The sequence below is a fragment of the Oncorhynchus nerka genome, linkage group LG15 (assembly GCF_034236695.1).
Source record: "Oncorhynchus nerka isolate Pitt River linkage group LG15, Oner_Uvic_2.0, whole genome shotgun sequence".
Taxonomy (NCBI): domain Eukaryota; kingdom Metazoa; phylum Chordata; class Actinopteri; order Salmoniformes; family Salmonidae; genus Oncorhynchus; species Oncorhynchus nerka.
In genome coordinates, this window is record NC_088410.1 from 87,269,863 (window position 1) to 87,288,441 (window position 18,579).

At 41.2% G+C, this 18,579-nt stretch overlaps 1 protein-coding gene across 2 annotated transcripts in view; it reads right to left on the reverse strand.

Annotated features, from left to right (window-relative positions):
• Nucleotides 1-18,579, reverse strand: part of slc38a3b (solute carrier family 38 member 3b) — a 70,302-nt gene that overhangs the window by 13,135 nt on the left and 38,588 nt on the right. The window lies entirely within an intron of this gene.

Below are 18,579 nucleotides of genomic sequence, written 5' to 3' on the forward strand. Positions count from 1 at the left end.
TTGTGTACATGAGAGATAGAGAGAGAGAGAGAGAGAGAGAGAAGGGAGATAACTTACAGTATTAGAGAGGAAATTGCATAACACCACACTAAATGTTCTGATTGATTGATTGAGTCACTGCCAGAGTCAGAATATAGTCTGTCTAATAGTTCTGCTCTGGTCTATTATGTAAGAGCCAGGCTAGGTTTACAGTGGAACGCCTGTTGGGCTTATTGGGGAAATATGTCTATTTCTGACGATTGTTTCTGCGTGACATTGCTCTTTCATCTGGCACGGGGGGTCTGAAGCACTCTCTTATATAAGGCTATTGATTTACATGGGCGTTGATAGTTCCAATAAGGGTAGCATATAGGGACCCACCCCACACATACTTTCCACCCAAGCATATTTTCCTTCCACAGGGCCTTGGCCTGAGCACCAGTACGAGCTCCCTGCCTCCAGCCAAACACAGGCAAGGACAGTGCTCTCTATATGCTCTATCCTCATCTGGGAGGTCTGCTACATCATAACATACGTGATCCAGACGGATTTGAGGCTTCTAAATAGCCACTAATAATGCATAACGGTCTCCATGTGCACGTCAACAGGCATTGAGATGTGTCACGTTGCATTCTCAGCGCTGAGAATGTTGGACACAGGGTGACCCCATGGTCAGATCACATGGTGGCTTGGGACAGGTTGAGGGCCAGTAACTGTTCACCCCAGGCTCAGTCTGAGAGAACCATTCCTAACATCTAATTGTTTTTTAATAAGTCTCACCACAACAGTGTCTATGTGAAACACCTCAGGCTTGCTCGGCCATGTCCTGCTGCTGCCCTGTGAACAAGCTAATTACAATAACACCAAGGGAACAGGCTAATAGCATTACCACCAAGGGAACAAGCTAATAACATTAACACCAAGGGAACAAGCTAATAACATTAACACCAAGGGAACAGGCTAATAACATTAACACAAAGGGAACAGGCTAATAGCATTAACACCAAGGGAACAGGCTAATAACATTAACACCAAGGGAACAAGCTAATAATATTAACACCAAGGGAACAGGCTAATAACATTAACACCAAGGGAACAGACTAATAGCATTAACACCAAGGGAACAGGCTAATAACATTAACACCAAGGGAACAGGCTAATAGCATTAACACCAAGGGAACAGGCTAATAACATTAACACCAAGGGAACAGGTTAATAACATTAACACCAAGGGAACAGGCTAATAACATTAACACCAAGGGAACAAGCTAGTTACAATAACACCAAGGGAACAAGCTAATAACATGAACACCAAGGGAACAGGCTAATAACATTAACACCAAGGGAACAAGCTAATAACATTAACACCAAGGGAACAAGCTAGTAACAATAACACCAAGGGAACAAGCTAGTAACATTAACACCAAGGGAACACACTAATAACATTAACACCAAGGGAACAAGCTAATAGCATTAACACCAAGGGAACAGGCTAATAACATTAACACCAAGGGCACAGGCTAATAGCATTAACACCAAGGGAACAGGCTAATAACATTAACACCAAGGGAACAAGCTAGTTATATTATCGCCATGGGAACAAGCTAGTAACATTAACACCAAGGGAACAAGCTAGTAACATTAACACCAAGGGAACAAGCTAGTAACATTAACACCAAGGGAACAAGCTAGTAACAATAACACCAAGGGAACAAGCTAGTAACATTAACACCAAGGGAACACACTAATAACATTAACACCAAGGGAACAAGCTAATAGCATTAACACCAAGGGAACAGGCTAATAACATTAACATTAACAACAAGCTAGTTATATTATCGGGGAACAAGCTAGTAACATTAACACCAAGGAACAAGCTAGTAACATTAACACCAAGGGAACAAGCTAGTAACATTAACACCAAGGGAACAAGCTAGTTACAATAACACCAAGGGAACAAGCTAGTAACAATAACATCAAGGGAACAAGCTAGTTACAATAACACCAAGGGAACAAGCTAGTAACATTAACACCAAGGGAACAAGCTAGTTACAATAACACCAAGGGAACAAGCTAGTTACATTAACACCAAGGGAACGAGCTAGTAACATTAACACCAAGGGAACAGGCTAATAGCATTAACACCAAGGGAACAGGCTAATAACATTAACACCAAGGGCACAGGCTAATAGCATTAACACCAAGGGAACAGGCTAATAACATTAACACCAAGGGAACGAGCTAGTAACATTAACACCAAGGGAACAGGCTAATAACATTAACACCAAGGGAACAGGCTAATAGCATTAACACCAAGGGAACAGGCTAATAACATTAACACCAAGGGAACAAGCTAGTTACAATAACACCAAGGGAACAAGCTAGTAACAATAACACCAAGGGAACAAGCTAGTAACATTAACACCAAGGCAACAAGCTAGTTACAATAACATCAAGGGAACAAGCTAGTAACAATAACACCAAGGGAACAAGCTAGTAACATTAACACCAAGGGAACAAGCTAGTAACAGTAACACCAAGGGAACAAGCTAGTTACAATAACACCAAGGGAACAAGCTAGTAAACTTAACACCAAGGGAACAAGCTAGTTACAATAACACCAAGGGAACAAGCTAGTTACAATAACACCAAGGGAACAAGCTAGTTACATTAACACCAAGGGAACAAGCTAGTAACATTAACACCAAGGGAACAGGCTAATAGCATTAACACCAAGGGAACAAGCTAGTAACATTAACACCAAGGGAACAGGCTAGGGAACAAGCTAGTAACAATAACACCAAGGGAACAAGCTAATAACATTAACACCAAGGGAACAAGCTAATAACATTAACATCAAGGGAACAAGCTAGTTACAATAACACCAAAGGAACAAGCTAGTTACAATAACACCAAGGCAACAAGCTAGTTACAATAACACCAAGGGAACAAGCTAGTAACAATAACATCAAGGGAACAAGCTAGTAACAATAACACAAAGGGAACAAGGTAGTAACATTAACACCAAGGGAACAAGCTAGTAACAGTAACACCAAGGGAACAAGCTAGTTACAATAACATCAAGGGAACAAGCTAGTAACAATAACACAAAGGGAACAAGCTAGTAACATTAACACCAAGGGAACAAGCTAGTAACAGTAACACCAAGGGAACAAGCTAGTTACAATAACACCAAGGGAACAAGCTAGTAACAATAACATCAAGGGAACAAGCTAGTTACAATAACACCAAGGGAACAAGCTAGTAACATTAACACCAAGGGAACAAGCTAGTTACAATAACACCAAGGGAACAAGCTAATTACAATAACACCAAGGGAACAAGCTAGTAACAATAACATCAAGGGAACAAGCTAGTAACATTAACACCAAGGGAACAAGCTAGTAACATTAACACCAAGGGAACAAGCTAGTTACAATAACAGCAAGCGAACAAGCTAGTAACAATAACACCAAGGGAACAGGCTAATAACATTGACACCAAGGGAACAGGCTAATAACATTGACACCAAGGGAACAAGCTAATAACATTAACATCAAGGGAACAAGCTAGTTACAATAACACCAAGGGAACAAGCTAGTAACAATAACACCAAGGGAACAGGCTAGTCACATTAACACCAAGGCAACAAGCTAGTTACAATAACACCAAGGGAACACGCTAGTAACAATAACATCAAGGGAACAAGGTAGTAACATTAACACCAAGGGAACAAGCTAGTAACATTAACACCAAGGGAACAAGCTAGTTACACCAAGGGAACAAGCTAGTTACAATAACACCAAGGGAACAAGCTAGTAACATTAACACCAAGGGAACAAGCTAGTTACAATAACACCAAGGGAACGAGCTAGTTACAATAACATCAAGGGAACAAGCTAGTAACAATAACATCAAGGGAACAAGCTAGTAACATTAACACCAAGGGAACAAGCTAGTAACATTAACACCAAGGGAACAAGCTAGTTACAATAACACCAAGGGAACAAGCTAGTAACAATAACACCAAGGGAACAGGCTAATAACATTAACACCAAGGGAACAAGCTAGTAACATTAACACCAAGGGAACAAGCTAATAACATTAACACCAAGGGAACACGCTAGTTACAATAACATCAAGGGAACAGGCTAATAGCATTAACACCAAGGGAACATGCTATTAACATTAACACCAAGGGAACAAGCTAGTTACAATAACACCAAGGGAACAGGCTAGTAACAATAACACCAAGGGAACAAGCTAGTTACAATAACACCAAGGGAACAGGCTAATAGCATTAACACCAAGGGAACAAGCTAATAACAATAACATCAAGGGAACAAGCTAGTTACAATAACACCAAGGGAACAGACTAATAGCATTAACACCAAGGGAACAAGCTAATAATATTAACATCAAGGGAGCAGGCTAGTTACATTAACACCAAGGGAACAGGCTAATAGCATTAACACCAAGGGAACAAGCTAGTAACATTAACACCAAGGGAACAGGCTAATAACATTAACACCAAGGGAACAAGCTAGTAACAATAACACCAAGGGAACAAGCTAATAACATTAACACCAAGGGAACAAGCTAATAACATTAACATCAAGGGAACAAGCTAGTTACAATAACACCAAGGGAACAAGCTAGTTACAATAACACCAAGGGAACAAGCTAGTAACAATAACACCAAGGGAACAAGCTAGTAACATTAACACCAAGGCAACAAGCTAGTTACAATAACACCAAGGGAACACGCTAGTAACAATAACATCAAGGGAACAAGCTAGTAACAATAACACAAAGGGAACAAGGTAGTAACATTAACACCAAGGGAACAAGCTAGTAACAGTAACACCAAGGGAACAAGCTAGTTACAATAACACCAAGGGAACAAGCTAGTTACAATAACACCAAGGGAACAAGCTAGTAACATTAACACCAAGGGAACAAGCTAGTTACAATAACACCAATGGAACAAGCTAGTTACAATAACACCAAGGGAACAGGCTAATAACATTAACACCAAGGGAACACGCTAGTTACAATAACACCAAGGGAACAAGCTAGTTACAATAACACCAAGGGAACAAGCTAGTTACAATAACACCAAGGGAACAGGCTAATAGCATTAACACCAAGGGAACAAGCTAATAACATTAACATCAAGGGAACAAGCTAGTAACAATAACATCAAGGGAACAAGCTAGTTACAATAACACCAAGGGAACAGGCTAATAGCATTAACACCAAGGGAACAAGCTAATAACATTAACATCAAGGGAGCAGGCTAGTTACAATAACACCAAGGGAACAGGCTAGTAACAATAACACCAAGGGAACAAGCTAGTTACAATAACACCAAGGGAACAGGCTAATAGCATTAACACCAAGGGAACAAGCTAGTAACAATAACACCAAGGGAACAGGCTAATAACATTAACACCAAGGGAACAAGCTAGTAACATTAACACCAAGGGAACAAGCTAATAACATTAACACCAAGGGAACAAGCTAGTAACAATAACACCAAGGGAACAAGCTAGTTACAATAACACCAAGGGAACAAGCTAGTTACATTAACACCAAGGGAACAAGCTAGTAACATTAACACCAAGGGAACAGGCTAATAGCATTAACACCAAGGGAACAAGCTAGTAACATTAACACCAAGGGAACAGGCTAATAACATTAACACCAAGGGAACAAGCTAGTAACAATAACACCAAGGGAACAAGCTAATAACATTAACACCAAGGGAACAAGCTAATAACATTAACATCAAGGGAACAAGCTAGTTACAATAACACCAAAGGAACAAGCTAGTTACAATAACACCAAGGCAACAAGCTAGTTACAATAACACCAAGGGAACAAGCTAGTAACAATAACATCAAGGGAACAAGCTAGTAACAATAACACAAAGGGAACAAGGTAGTAACATTAACACCAAGGGAACAAGCTAGTAACAGTAACACCAAGGGAACAAGCTAGTTACAATAACATCAAGGGAACAAGCTAGTAACAATAACACAAAGGGAACAAGCTAGTAACATTAACACCAAGGGAACAAGCTAGTAACAGTAACACCAAGGGAACAAGCTAGTTACAATAACACCAAGGGAACAAGCTAGTAACAATAACATCAAGGGAACAAGCTAGTTACAATAACACCAAGGGAACAAGCTAGTAACATTAACACCAAGGGAACAAGCTAGTTACAATAACACCAAGGGAACAAGCTAATTACAATAACACCAAGGGAACAAGCTAGTAACAATAACACCAAGGGAACAAGCTAGTAACATTAACACCAAGGGAACAAGCTAGTTACAATAACAGCAAGCGAACAAGCTAGTAACAATAACACCAAGGGAACAGACTAATAACATTGACACCAAGGGAACAAGCTAATAACATTAACATCAAGGGAACAAGCTAGTTACAATAACACCAAGGGAACAAGCTAGTAACAATAACACCAAGGGAACAGGCTAGTCACATTAACACCAAGGCAACAAGCTAGTTACAATAACACCAAGGGAACACGCTAGTAACAATAACATCAAGGGAACAAGGTAGTAACATTAACACCAAGGGAACAAGCTAGTAACATTAACACCAAGGGAACAAGCTAGTTACACCAAGGGAACAAGCTAGTAACAATAACACCAAGGAACAAGCTAGTTACAATAACACCAAGGGAACAAGCTAGTAACATTAACACCAAGGGAACAAGCTAGTTACAATAACACCAAGGGAACGAGCTAGTTACAATAACATCAAGGGAACAAGCTAGTAACAATAACATCAAGGGAACAAGCTAGTAACATTAACACCAAGGGAACAAGCTAGTAACATTAACACCAAGGGAACAAGCTAGTTACAATAACACCAAGGGAACAAGCTAGTAACAATAACACCAAGGGAACAGGCTAATAACATTAACACCAAGGGAACAAGCTAGTAACATTAACACCAAGGGAACAAGCTAATAACATTAACACCAAGGGAACACGCTAGTTACAATAACATCAAGGGAACAGGCTAATAGCATTAACACCAAGGGAACATGCTATTAACATTAACACCAAGGGAACAAGCTAGTTACAATAACACCAAGGGAACAGGCTAGTAACAATAACACCAAGGGAACAAGCTAGTTACAATAACACCAAGGGAACAGGCTAATAGCATTAACACCAAGGGAACAAGCTAATAACAATAACATCAAGGGAACAAGCTAGTTACAATAACACCAAGGGAACAGGCTAATAGCATTAACACCAAGGAACAAGCTAATAATATTAACATCAAGGGAGCAGGCTAGTTACATTAACACCAAGGGAACAGGCTAATAGCATTAACACCAAGGGAACAAGCTAGTAACATTAACACCAAGGGAACAGGCTAATAACATTAACACCAAGGGAACAAGCTAGTAACAATAACACCAAGGGAACAAGCTAATAACATTAACACCAAGGGAACAAGCTAATAACAATAACAGCAAGGGAACAAGCTAGTTACAATAACACCAAGGGAACAAGCTAGTAACAATAACACCAAAGGGAACAAGCTAGTAACATTAACACCAAGGCAACAAGCTAGTTACAATAACACCAAGGGAACACGCTAGTAACAATAACATCAAGGGAACAAGCTAGTAACAATAACACAAAGGGAACAAGGTAGTAACATTAACACCAAGGGAACAAGCTAGTAACAGTAACACCAAGGGAACAAGCTAGTTACAATAACACCAAGGGAACAAGCTAGTTACAATAACACCAAGGGAATAAGCTAGTAACATTAACACCAAGGGAACAAGCTAGTTACAATAACACCAAGGGAACAAGCTAGTTACAATAACACCAAGGGAACAAGCTAGTTACAATAACACCAAGGGAAGAGGCTAATAGCATTAACACCAAGGGAACAAGCTAATAACATTAACATCAAGGGAACAAGCTAGTAACAATAACATCAAGGGAACAAGCTAGTTACAATAACACCAAGGGAACAGGCTAATAGCATTAACACCAAGGGAACAAGCTAATAACATTAACATCAAGGGAGCAAGCTAGTTACAATAACACCAAGGGAACAGGCTAGTAACAATAACACCAAGGGAACAAGCTAGTTACAATAACACCAAGGGAACAGGCTAATAGCATTAACACCAAGGGAACAAGCTAGTAACAATAACACCACGGGAACAGGCTAATAACATTAACACCAAGGGAACAAGCTAGTAACATTAACACCAAGGGAACAAGCTAATAACATTAACACCAAGGGAACAAGCTAGTTACAATAACACCAAGGGAACAAGCTAGTAACAATAACACCAAGGGAACAAGCTAGTTACAATAACACCAAGGGAACAAGCTAATAACATTAACACCAAGGGAACAAGCTAGTTACAATAACACCAAGGGAACAAGCTAGTAACAATAACACCAAGGGAACAAGCTAGTTACAATAACACCAAGGGAACAAGCTAGTAACAATAACATCAAGGGAACAAGCTAGTAACATTAACACCAAGGGAACAAGCTAGTTACAATAACACCAAGCGAACAAGCTAGTAACAATAACACCAAGGGAACAGGCTAATAACATTGACACCAAGGGAACAAGCTAGTTACAATAACACCAAGGGAACAAGCTAGTAACAATAACACCAAGGGAACAGGCTAGTCACATTAACACCAAGGCAACAAGCTAGTTACAATAACACCAAGGGAACAAGCTAGTAACAATAACATCAAGGGAACAAGGTAGTAACATTAACACCAAGGGAACAAGCTAGTAACATTAACACCAAGGGAACAAGCTAGTTACAATAACACCAAGGGAACAAGCTAGTAACATTAACACCAAGGGAACAAGCTAGTTACAATAACACCAAGGGAACGAGCTAGTTACAATAACATCAAGGGAACAAGCTAGTAACAATAACATCAAGGGAACAAGCTAGTAACATTAACACCAAGGGAACAAGCTAGTAACATTAACACCAAGGGAACAAGCTAGTTACAATAACACCAAGGGAACAAGCTAGTAACAATAACACCAAGGGAACAGGCTAATAACATTAACACCAAGGGAACAAGCTAGTAACATTAACACCAAGGGAACAAGCTAATAACATTAACACCAAGGGAACACGCTAGTTACAATAGTTACAATAACATCAAGGGAACAGGCTAATAGCATTAACACCAAGGGAACATGCTATTAACATTAACACCAAGGGAACAAGCTAGTTAACAAAGGGAACAAGCTAGTTACAATAACACAAGGGAACAGGCTAGTTAACAATAACACCAAGGGAACAAGCTAGTAACAATAACACCAAGGGAACAAGCTAGTAACATTAACACCAAGGCAACAAGCTAGTTACAATAACACCAAGGGAACACGCTAGTAACAATAACATCAAGGGAACAAGCTAGTAACAATAACACAAAGGGAACAAGGTAGTAACATTAACACCAAGGGAACAAGCTAGTAACAGTAACACCAAGGGAACAAGCTAGTTACAATAACACCAAGGGAACAAGCTAGTTACAATAACACCAAGGGAACAAGCTAGTAACATTAACACCAAGGGAACAAGCTAGTTACAATAACACCAAGGGAACAAGCTAGTTACAATAACACCAAGGGAACAAGCTAGTAACAATAACACCAAGGGAACAAGCTAATAACATTAACACCAAGGGAACAAGCTAATAACATTAACATCAAGGGAACAAGCTAGTTACAATAACACCAAGGGAACAAGCTAGTTACAATAACACCAAGGGAACAAGCTAGTAACAATAACACCAAGGGAACAAGCTAGTAACATTAACACCAAGGCAACAAGCTAGTTACAATAACACCAAGGGAACACGCTAGTAACAATAACATCAAGGGAACAAGCTAGTAACAATAACACAAAGGGAACAAGGTAGTAACATTAACACCAAGGGAACAAGCTAGTAACAGTAACACCAAGGGAACAAGCTAGTTACAATAACACCAAGGGAACAAGCTAGTTACAATAACACCAAGGGAACAAGCTAGTAACATTAACACCAAGGGAACAAGCTAGTTACAATAACACCAAGGGAACAAGCTAGTTACAATAACACCAAGGGAACAGGCTAATAACATTAACACCAAGGGAACACGCTAGTTACAATAACACCAAGGGAACAAGCTAGTTACAATAACACCAAGGGAACAAGCTAGTTACAATAACACCAAGGGAACAGGCTAATAGCATTAACACCAAGGGAACAAGCTAATAACATTAACATCAAGGGAACAAGCTAGTAACAATAACATCAAGGGAACAAGCTAGTTACAATAACACCAAGGGAACAGGCTAATAGCATTAACACCAAGGGAACAAGCTAATAACATTAACATCAAGGGAGCAAGCTAGTTACAATAACACCAAGGGAACAGGCTAGTAACAATAACACCAAGGGAACAAGCTAGTTACAATAACACCAAGGGAACAGGCTAATAGCATTAACACCAAGGGAACAAGCTAGTAACAATAACACCAAGGGAACAGGCTAATAACATTAACACCAAGGGAACAAGCTAGTAACATTAACACCAAGGGAACAAGCTAATAACATTAACACCAAGGGAACAAGCTAGTAACAATAACACCAAGGGAACAAGCTAGTTACAATAACACCAAGGGAACAGGCTAATAGCATTAACACCAAGGGAACGTGCTAGTAACAATAACACCAAGGGAACAGGCTAATAACATTAACACCAAGGGAACAAGCTAGTAACATTAACACCAAGGGAACAAGCTAATAACATTAACACCAAGGGAACAAGCTAGTTACAATAACACCAAGGGAACAAGCTAGTTACAATAACACCAAGGGAACAAGCTAGTAACAATAACACCAAGGGAACAAGCTAGTAACAATAACATCAAGGGAACAAGCTAGTTACAATAACACCAAGGGAACAAGCTAGTAACAATAACACCAAGGGAACAAGCTAGTTACAATAAATAACCACAAGGGAACAAGGTAGTAACATTAACACCAAGGGAACAAGCTAGTAACAGTAACACCAAGGGAACAAGCTAGTTACAATAACACCAAGGGAACAAGCTAGTTACAATAACACCAAGGGAACAAGCTAGTAACATTAACACCAAGGGAACAAGCTAGTTACAATAACACCAAGGGAACGAGCTAGTTACAATAACACCAAGGGAACAAGCTAGTAACAATAACATCAAGGGAACAAGCTAGTAACATTAACACCAAGGGAACAAGCTAGTAACATTAACACCAAGGGAACAAGCTAGTTACAATAACACCAAGGGAACAAGCTAATAACATTAACACCAAGGGAACAAGCTAGTAACATTAACACCAAGGGAACAAGCTAATAACATTAACACCAAGGGAACACGCTAGTTACAATAACACCAAGGGAACAAGCTAGTTACAATAACATCAAGGGAACAGGCTAATAACATTAACATCAAGGGAACAAGCTAGTAACAATAACATCAAGGGAACAAGCTAGTAACAATAACACCAAGGGAACAGGCTAATAGGGAACAAGCTTAAATAACACCAAGGGAACAAGCTAATAACATTAACATCAAGGGAGCAAGCTAGTTACAATAACACCAAGGGAACAGGCTAGTAACAATAACACCAAGGGAACAAGCTAGTTACAATAACACCAAGGGAACAAGCTAGTTACAATAACACCAAGGGAACAAGCTAATAGCATTAACACCAAGGGAACAAGCTAGTAACATTAACACCAATGGAACAAGCTAGTTACAATAACACCAAGGGAACAAGCTAGTAACAATAACATCAAGGGAACAAGCTAGTAACAATAACACCAAGGGAACAAGCTAGTAACATTAACACCAAGGGGACAAGCTAGTAACATTAACACCAAGGGAACAAGCTAGTTACAATAACACCAAGGGAACAAGCTAGTAACAATAACATCAAGGGAACAAGCTAGTTACAATAACACCAAGGGAACAAGCTAGTAACAATAACACCAAGGGAACAAGCTAGTTACAATAAATAACCACAAGGGAACAAGCTAGTAACATTAACACCAAGGGAACACGCTAGTTACAATAACACCAAGGGAACAAGCTAGTAACATTAACACCAAGGGAACACGCTAGTTACAATAAATAACCACAAGGGAACACGCTAGTTACAATAACACCAAGGGAACAAGCTAGTAATATTAACACCAAGGGAACACGCTAGTTACAATAACATCAAGGAAACAAGCTAATAACATTAACACCAAGGGAACAAGCTAGTTACAATAACACCAAGGGAACAAGCTAGTAACATTAACACCAAGGGAACACGCTAGTTACAATAACACCAAGGGAACACGCTAGTAACAATAAATAACCACAAGGGAACAAACTAGTAACATTAACATCAAGGAAACAAGCTAAACTCAGCAAAAGAAGAAACGTCCCCTCACTGCTTTTATCTTTGAATAAACATCCAGGAGCCTCTTAAAGAAGTTACAGGTCTGTGAGAGCCAGAAATCGTGTTTGTTTGTAGGTGACCAAATACTTATTTTCCACCATAATTTGCAAATAAATCCATTAAAAATCCTACAATGTGATTTTCTGGATTTTTTTTTCTCATTTTGTCTGTCATAGTTGAAGTGTACCTATGATGAAAATTACAGGCCTCTCTCATCTTTTTAAGTGGGAGAACTTGCACAATTGGTGGCTGACTAAATACTTTTTTGCCCCACTGTGCGTGGGCGCGTCTGCTCTTGTGTGGGGACGAAGGCTGGAGAAACTTTAGAGAGTCCCTAGGAAGCAGGAAGCACAGACCATGACCTTTCATGGCATTTTAATCTTTATGATCATGTTTTATTAGAGATCAGGAGGTGGGGGTGGGGGGGTCTTGACCCTGTGTCAAACCCACTTTTGATCCACCTGTCCATCTCCTGCTCTGTCTTTGAGGAAGAGTACCTTACCTTATGTTCTATCCAGCTGCCTATGATTTCGTATATACTGTACTGTACATACTATCCTCTTCCTTCATGTAGCCCTCTACTATCCTCTTCCTTCATATGTAGCCCTCTACTATCCTCTTCCATCATATGTAGCCCTTTACTCTCCTCTTACTTCATATGTAGCCCTCTACTATCCTCTTCCTTCATATGTAGCCCTCTACTATCCTCTTGTTTCATATGTAGCCCTCTACTCTCCTCTTCCTTCATGTAGCTCTCTACTATCATCTTCCTTCATATGAGCCTCTACTATCCTCTTCCTTCAGATGTAGCCTCTACTATCCTCTTCCTTCAGATGTAGCCTCTACTATCCTCTTCCTTCATATGTAGCCTCTACTATCCTCTTCCTTCATGTTGCCCTCTACTATCCTCTTCCTTCATATGTAGCCCTCTACTATCCTCTTCCTTCATATGTAGCCTCTACTATCCTCTTCCTTCATGTAGCCCTCTACTATCCTCTTCCTTCATATGTAGCCCTCTACTATCCTCTTCCTTCATGTAGCCCTCTACTATCCTCTTCCTTCATATGTAGCCTCTACTATCCTCTTCCTTCATGTAGCCCTCTACTATCCTCTTCCTTCATATGTAGCCTCTACTATCCTCTTCCTTCATATGTAGCCTCTACTATCCTCTTCCTTCAGATGTAGCCTCTACTATCCTCTTCCTTCATATGTAGCCTCTACTATCCTCTTCCTTCATGTTGCCCTCTACTATCCTCTTCCTTCATATGTAGCCCTCTACTATCCTCTTCCTTCATATGTAGCCTCTACTATCCTCTTCCTTCATGTAGCCCTCTACTATCCTCTTCCTTCATATGTAGCCCTCTACTATCCTCTTCCTTCATGTAGCCCTCTACTATCCTCTTCCTTCATATGTAGCCTCTACTATCCTCTTCCTTCAGATGTAGCCTCTACTATCCTCTTCCTTCATATGTAGCCTCTACTATCCTCTTCCTTCATGTTGCCCTCTACTATCCTCTTCCTTCATATGTAGCCCTCTACTATCCTCTTCCTTCATATGTAGCCTCTACTATCCTCTTCCTTCATGTAGCCCTCTACTATCCTCTTCCTTCATATGTAGCCCTCTACTATCCTCTTCCTTCATGTAGCCCTCTACTATCCTCTTCCTTCATATGTAGCCTCTACTATCCTCTTCCTTCATGTAGCCCTCTACTATCCTCTTCCTTCATATGTAGCCTCTACTATCCTCTTCCTTCAGATGTAGCCTCTACTATCCTCTTCCTTCATATGTAGCCTCTACTATCCTCTTCCTTCAGGTGTAGCCTCTACTATCCTCTTCCTTCATATGTAGCCTCTACTATCCTCTTCCTTCATGTTGCCCTCTACTATCCTCTTCCTTCATATGTAGCCCTCTACTATCCTCTTCCTTCATATGTAGCCTCTACTATCCTCTTCCTTCATGTAGCCCTCTACTATCCTCTTCCTTCATATGTAGCCCTCTACTATCCTCTTCCTTCATGTAGCCCTCTACTATCCTCTTCCTTCATGTGTAGCCTCTACTATCCTCTTCCTTCATGTAGCCCTCTACTATCCTCTTCCTTCATATGTAGCCTCTACTATCCTCTTCCTTCAGATGTAGCCTCTACTATCCTCTTCCTTCATATGTAGCCCTCTACTATCCTCTTCCTTCATATGTAGCCTCTACTATCCTCGTCCTTCATATGTAGCCTCTACTATCCTCTTCCTTCATATGTAGCCCTCTACTATCCTCTTCCTTCATGTAGCCCTCTACTATCCTCTTCCTTCATATGTAGCCTCTACTATGCTCGTCCTTCATGTTGCCCTCTACTATCCTCTTCCTTCATGTTGCCCTCTACTATCCTCTTCCTTCATGTAGCCCTCTACTATCCTCTTCCTTCATATGTAGCCTCTACTATCCTCTTCCTTCATGTCACCCTCTACTATCCTCTTCCTTCATATGTAGCCTCTACTATCCTCTTCCTTCATATGTAGCCTCTACTATCCTCTTCCTTCATGTAGCCCTCTACTATCCTCTTCCTTCATATGTAGCCTCTTCTTCCTTCTACTATCCTCTTCCTTCAGATGTAGCCTCTACTATCCTCTTCCTTCATATGTAGCCCTCTTCTATGTAGCCTCTATCCTCTTCCTTCAGATGTAGCCTCTACTATCCTCTTCCTTCATATGTAGCCTCTACTATCCTCTTCCTTCATGTTGCCCTCTACTATCCTCTTCCTTCATATGTAGCCCTCTACTATCCTCTTCCTTCATGTAGCCCTCTACTATCCTCTTCCTTCATATGTAGCCTCTACTATCCTCTTCCTTCATGTAGCCCTCTACTATCCTCTTCCTTCATATGTAGCCTCTACTATCCTCTTCCTTCAGATGTAGCCTCTACTATCCTCTTCCTTCATATGTAGCCTCTACTATCCTCTTCCTTCATATGTAGCCTCTACTATCCTCTTCCTTCATATGTAGCCCTCTACTATCCTCTTCCTTCATGTAGCCCTCTACTATCCTCTTCCTTCATATGTAGCCTCTACTATGCTCGTCCTTCATGTAGCCTCTACTATGCTCGTCCTTCATGTTGCCCTCTACTATCCTCTTCCTTCATGTTGCCCTCTACTATCCTCTTCCTTCATGTAGCCCTCTACTATCCTCTTCCTTCATATGTAGCCTCTACTATCCTCTTCCTTCATGTAGCCCTCTACTATCCTCTTCCTTCAGATGTAGCCTCTACAATCCTCTTCATTCAGATGTAGCCTCTACTATCCTCTTCCTTCATATGTAGCCTCTACTATCCTCTTCCTTCATATGTAGCCCTCTACAATCCTCTTCCTTCATGTTGCCCTCTACAATCCTCTTCCTTCATGTTGCCTTCTACTATCCTCTTCCTTCATGTTGCCCTCTACAATCCTCTTCCTTCATGTTGCCCTCTACTATCCTCTTCCTTCATGTTGCCCTCTACTATCCTCTTCCTTCATGTTGCCCTCTACTATCCTCTTCCTTCATGTTGCCCTCTACTATCCTCTTCCTTCATATGTAGCCCTCTACAATCCTCTTCCTTCATGTTGACCTCTACAATCCTCTTCCTTCATGTTGCCCTCTACTATCCTCTTCCTTCATGTTGCCCTCTACTATCCTGTTCCTTCATATGTAGCCCTCTACTATCCTCTTCCTTCATATTGCCCTCTACTATCCTCTTCCTTCATGTTGCCCTCTACTATCCTCTTCCTTCATGTTGCCCTCTACTATCCTCTTCCTTCATGTTGCCCTCTACTATCCTCTTCCTTCATGTTGCCCTCTACTATCCTCTTCCTTCATGTTGCCCTCTACAATCCTCTTCCTTCATATGTAGCCCTCTACAATCCTCTTCCTTCATGTTGCCCTCTACTATCCTCTTCCTTCATGTTGCCCTCTACTATCCTCTTCCTTCATGATGCCCTCTACAATCCTCTTCCTTCATATGTAGCCCTCTACAATCCTCTTCCTTCATGTTGCCCTCTACAATCCTCTTCCTTCATGTTGCCCTCTACTATCCTCTTCCTTCATATGCCCTAGCCTTCCTTCATGTTGCCTACAATCCTCTTCCTTCATGTTGCCCTCTACAATCCTCTTCCTTCATGTTGCCCTCTACTATCCTCTTCCTTCATGTTGCCCTCTACTATCCTGTTCCTTCATATGTAGCCCTCTACTATCCTCTTCCTTCATATTGCCCTCTACTATCCTCTTCCTTCATGTTGCCCTCTACTATCCTCTTCCTTCATGTTGCCCTCTACTATCCTCTTCCTTCATGTTGCCCTCTACTATCCTCTTCCTTCATGTTGCCCTCTACTATCCTCTTCCTTCATATGTAGCATCTACTATCCTCTTCCTTCATGTTGCCCTCTACTATCCTCTTCCTTCATGTGTAGCCTCTACTATCCTCTTCCTTCATGTCCAATTTGTAAGTCGCTCTGGATAAGAGCGTCTGCTAAATGACTTAAATGTAAATCTAATGTTGCCCTCTACAATCCTCTTCCTTCATGTTGCCCTCTACTATCCTCTTCCTTCATATGTAGCCCTCTACTATCCTCTTCCTTCATGTTGCCCTCTACTATCCTCTTCCTTCATATGTAGCCCTCTACTATCCTCTTCCTTCATGTTGCCCTCTACTATCCTCTTCCTTCATGTAGCCTTTACTATCCTCTTCCTTCATGTTGCCCTCTACTATCTTCTTCCTTCATGTAGCCCTCTACTATCCTCTTCCTTCATATGTTGCCCTCTACTATCCTCTTCCTTCATGTTGCCCTCTACTATCCTCTTCCTTCATGTTGCCCTCTACTATCCTCTTCCTTCATGTAGCCCTCTACAATCCTCTTCCTTCATGTTGCCCTCTACTATCCTCTTCCTTCATGTTGCCCTCTACTATCCTCTTCCTTCATATGTAGCCCTCTACTATTCTGTGTGAGAGTGAGTGACAGGCACTTATCCAATCAGACACACTGTATGAATCACTGTAAACCCATTTCTATTTTAATAACCTTGGGCCATAAACAAACCCTTACTCCACAAATGTAAAAGCACCTGAAACCAGAGAATATGATGTACTGACCATGTAAGTATAGAGGGAGCTAAAGAAGTATGGGTGTGTGCATGATGTTGTGTGCATGCTGCTGTGTGTGCGTACTGTTGTGTGTGCATACTTGTTGTGTTTGCGTACTGGTGTGTGTGTGTGTGTACTGTTGTGTATGCGTACTGTTGTGTGTGTACTGTTTAAATGTCTGGACATAAAGTTTCCTGTCTATGTGTTTGTGCCTGAGTTGACCTGTCCTTTAGTGTGACCTGAACTGAGGCTGCCCCCCCAGTCCAGACAGCTCTCAGCTGTCACCTGATAATGTGTGTATGTGTGTTTGCTTGATATGTGTTTGATCCTTCCCCAAATACACACACACACACGCGTCACAATCTGACCCTGTCACACCCCTCCTCATCAACAACAAAGGGTGATGACAGGCCTTCAGAGAACTCTAATATCCCCATGGAGAAATACCTGCACTCTCCCAGAAATGAAACGCACACCCATAACAACAGTTCAACACACTACAATCACTTAGCTACAGGACACACAGAAACCCACTGAGACACATGGTCTGAGCATCAGACTAGCTGGATAACAGAGGGCTCTAAGCCAGAGCACAGAGGACGGACGGAGAAGCCGTCTCATCTCACCTCCATTTGTCAGGAGGCCAACACCATTGAGATAAATATGAGCCATTTTCACTGCTCTTCTGGCTGCACTACTGTACATTTCTTTCATGTATTCAACTCCCCCGTGTCAACTACAGCCAGTGTGCTTTGATGCAGGGCTGAGCCCTTTGGCCAGGCTAATAGAGAAGGGAGCTGTGATGTTTCCTAAAGCAGCCTGGCTGGCTGGCTGACTGGCTGGGTAGGGCAGGACAGGGCTCAGCTCTCTGCACTCCCTGTCGTGTCCAGTCCAGGGTTTGTTTTTAGATCCAGCCAGAGGGAGAAGCAGTGCAGGAAACCACTTCAGACAGCCAGGGACCGTAGGGGT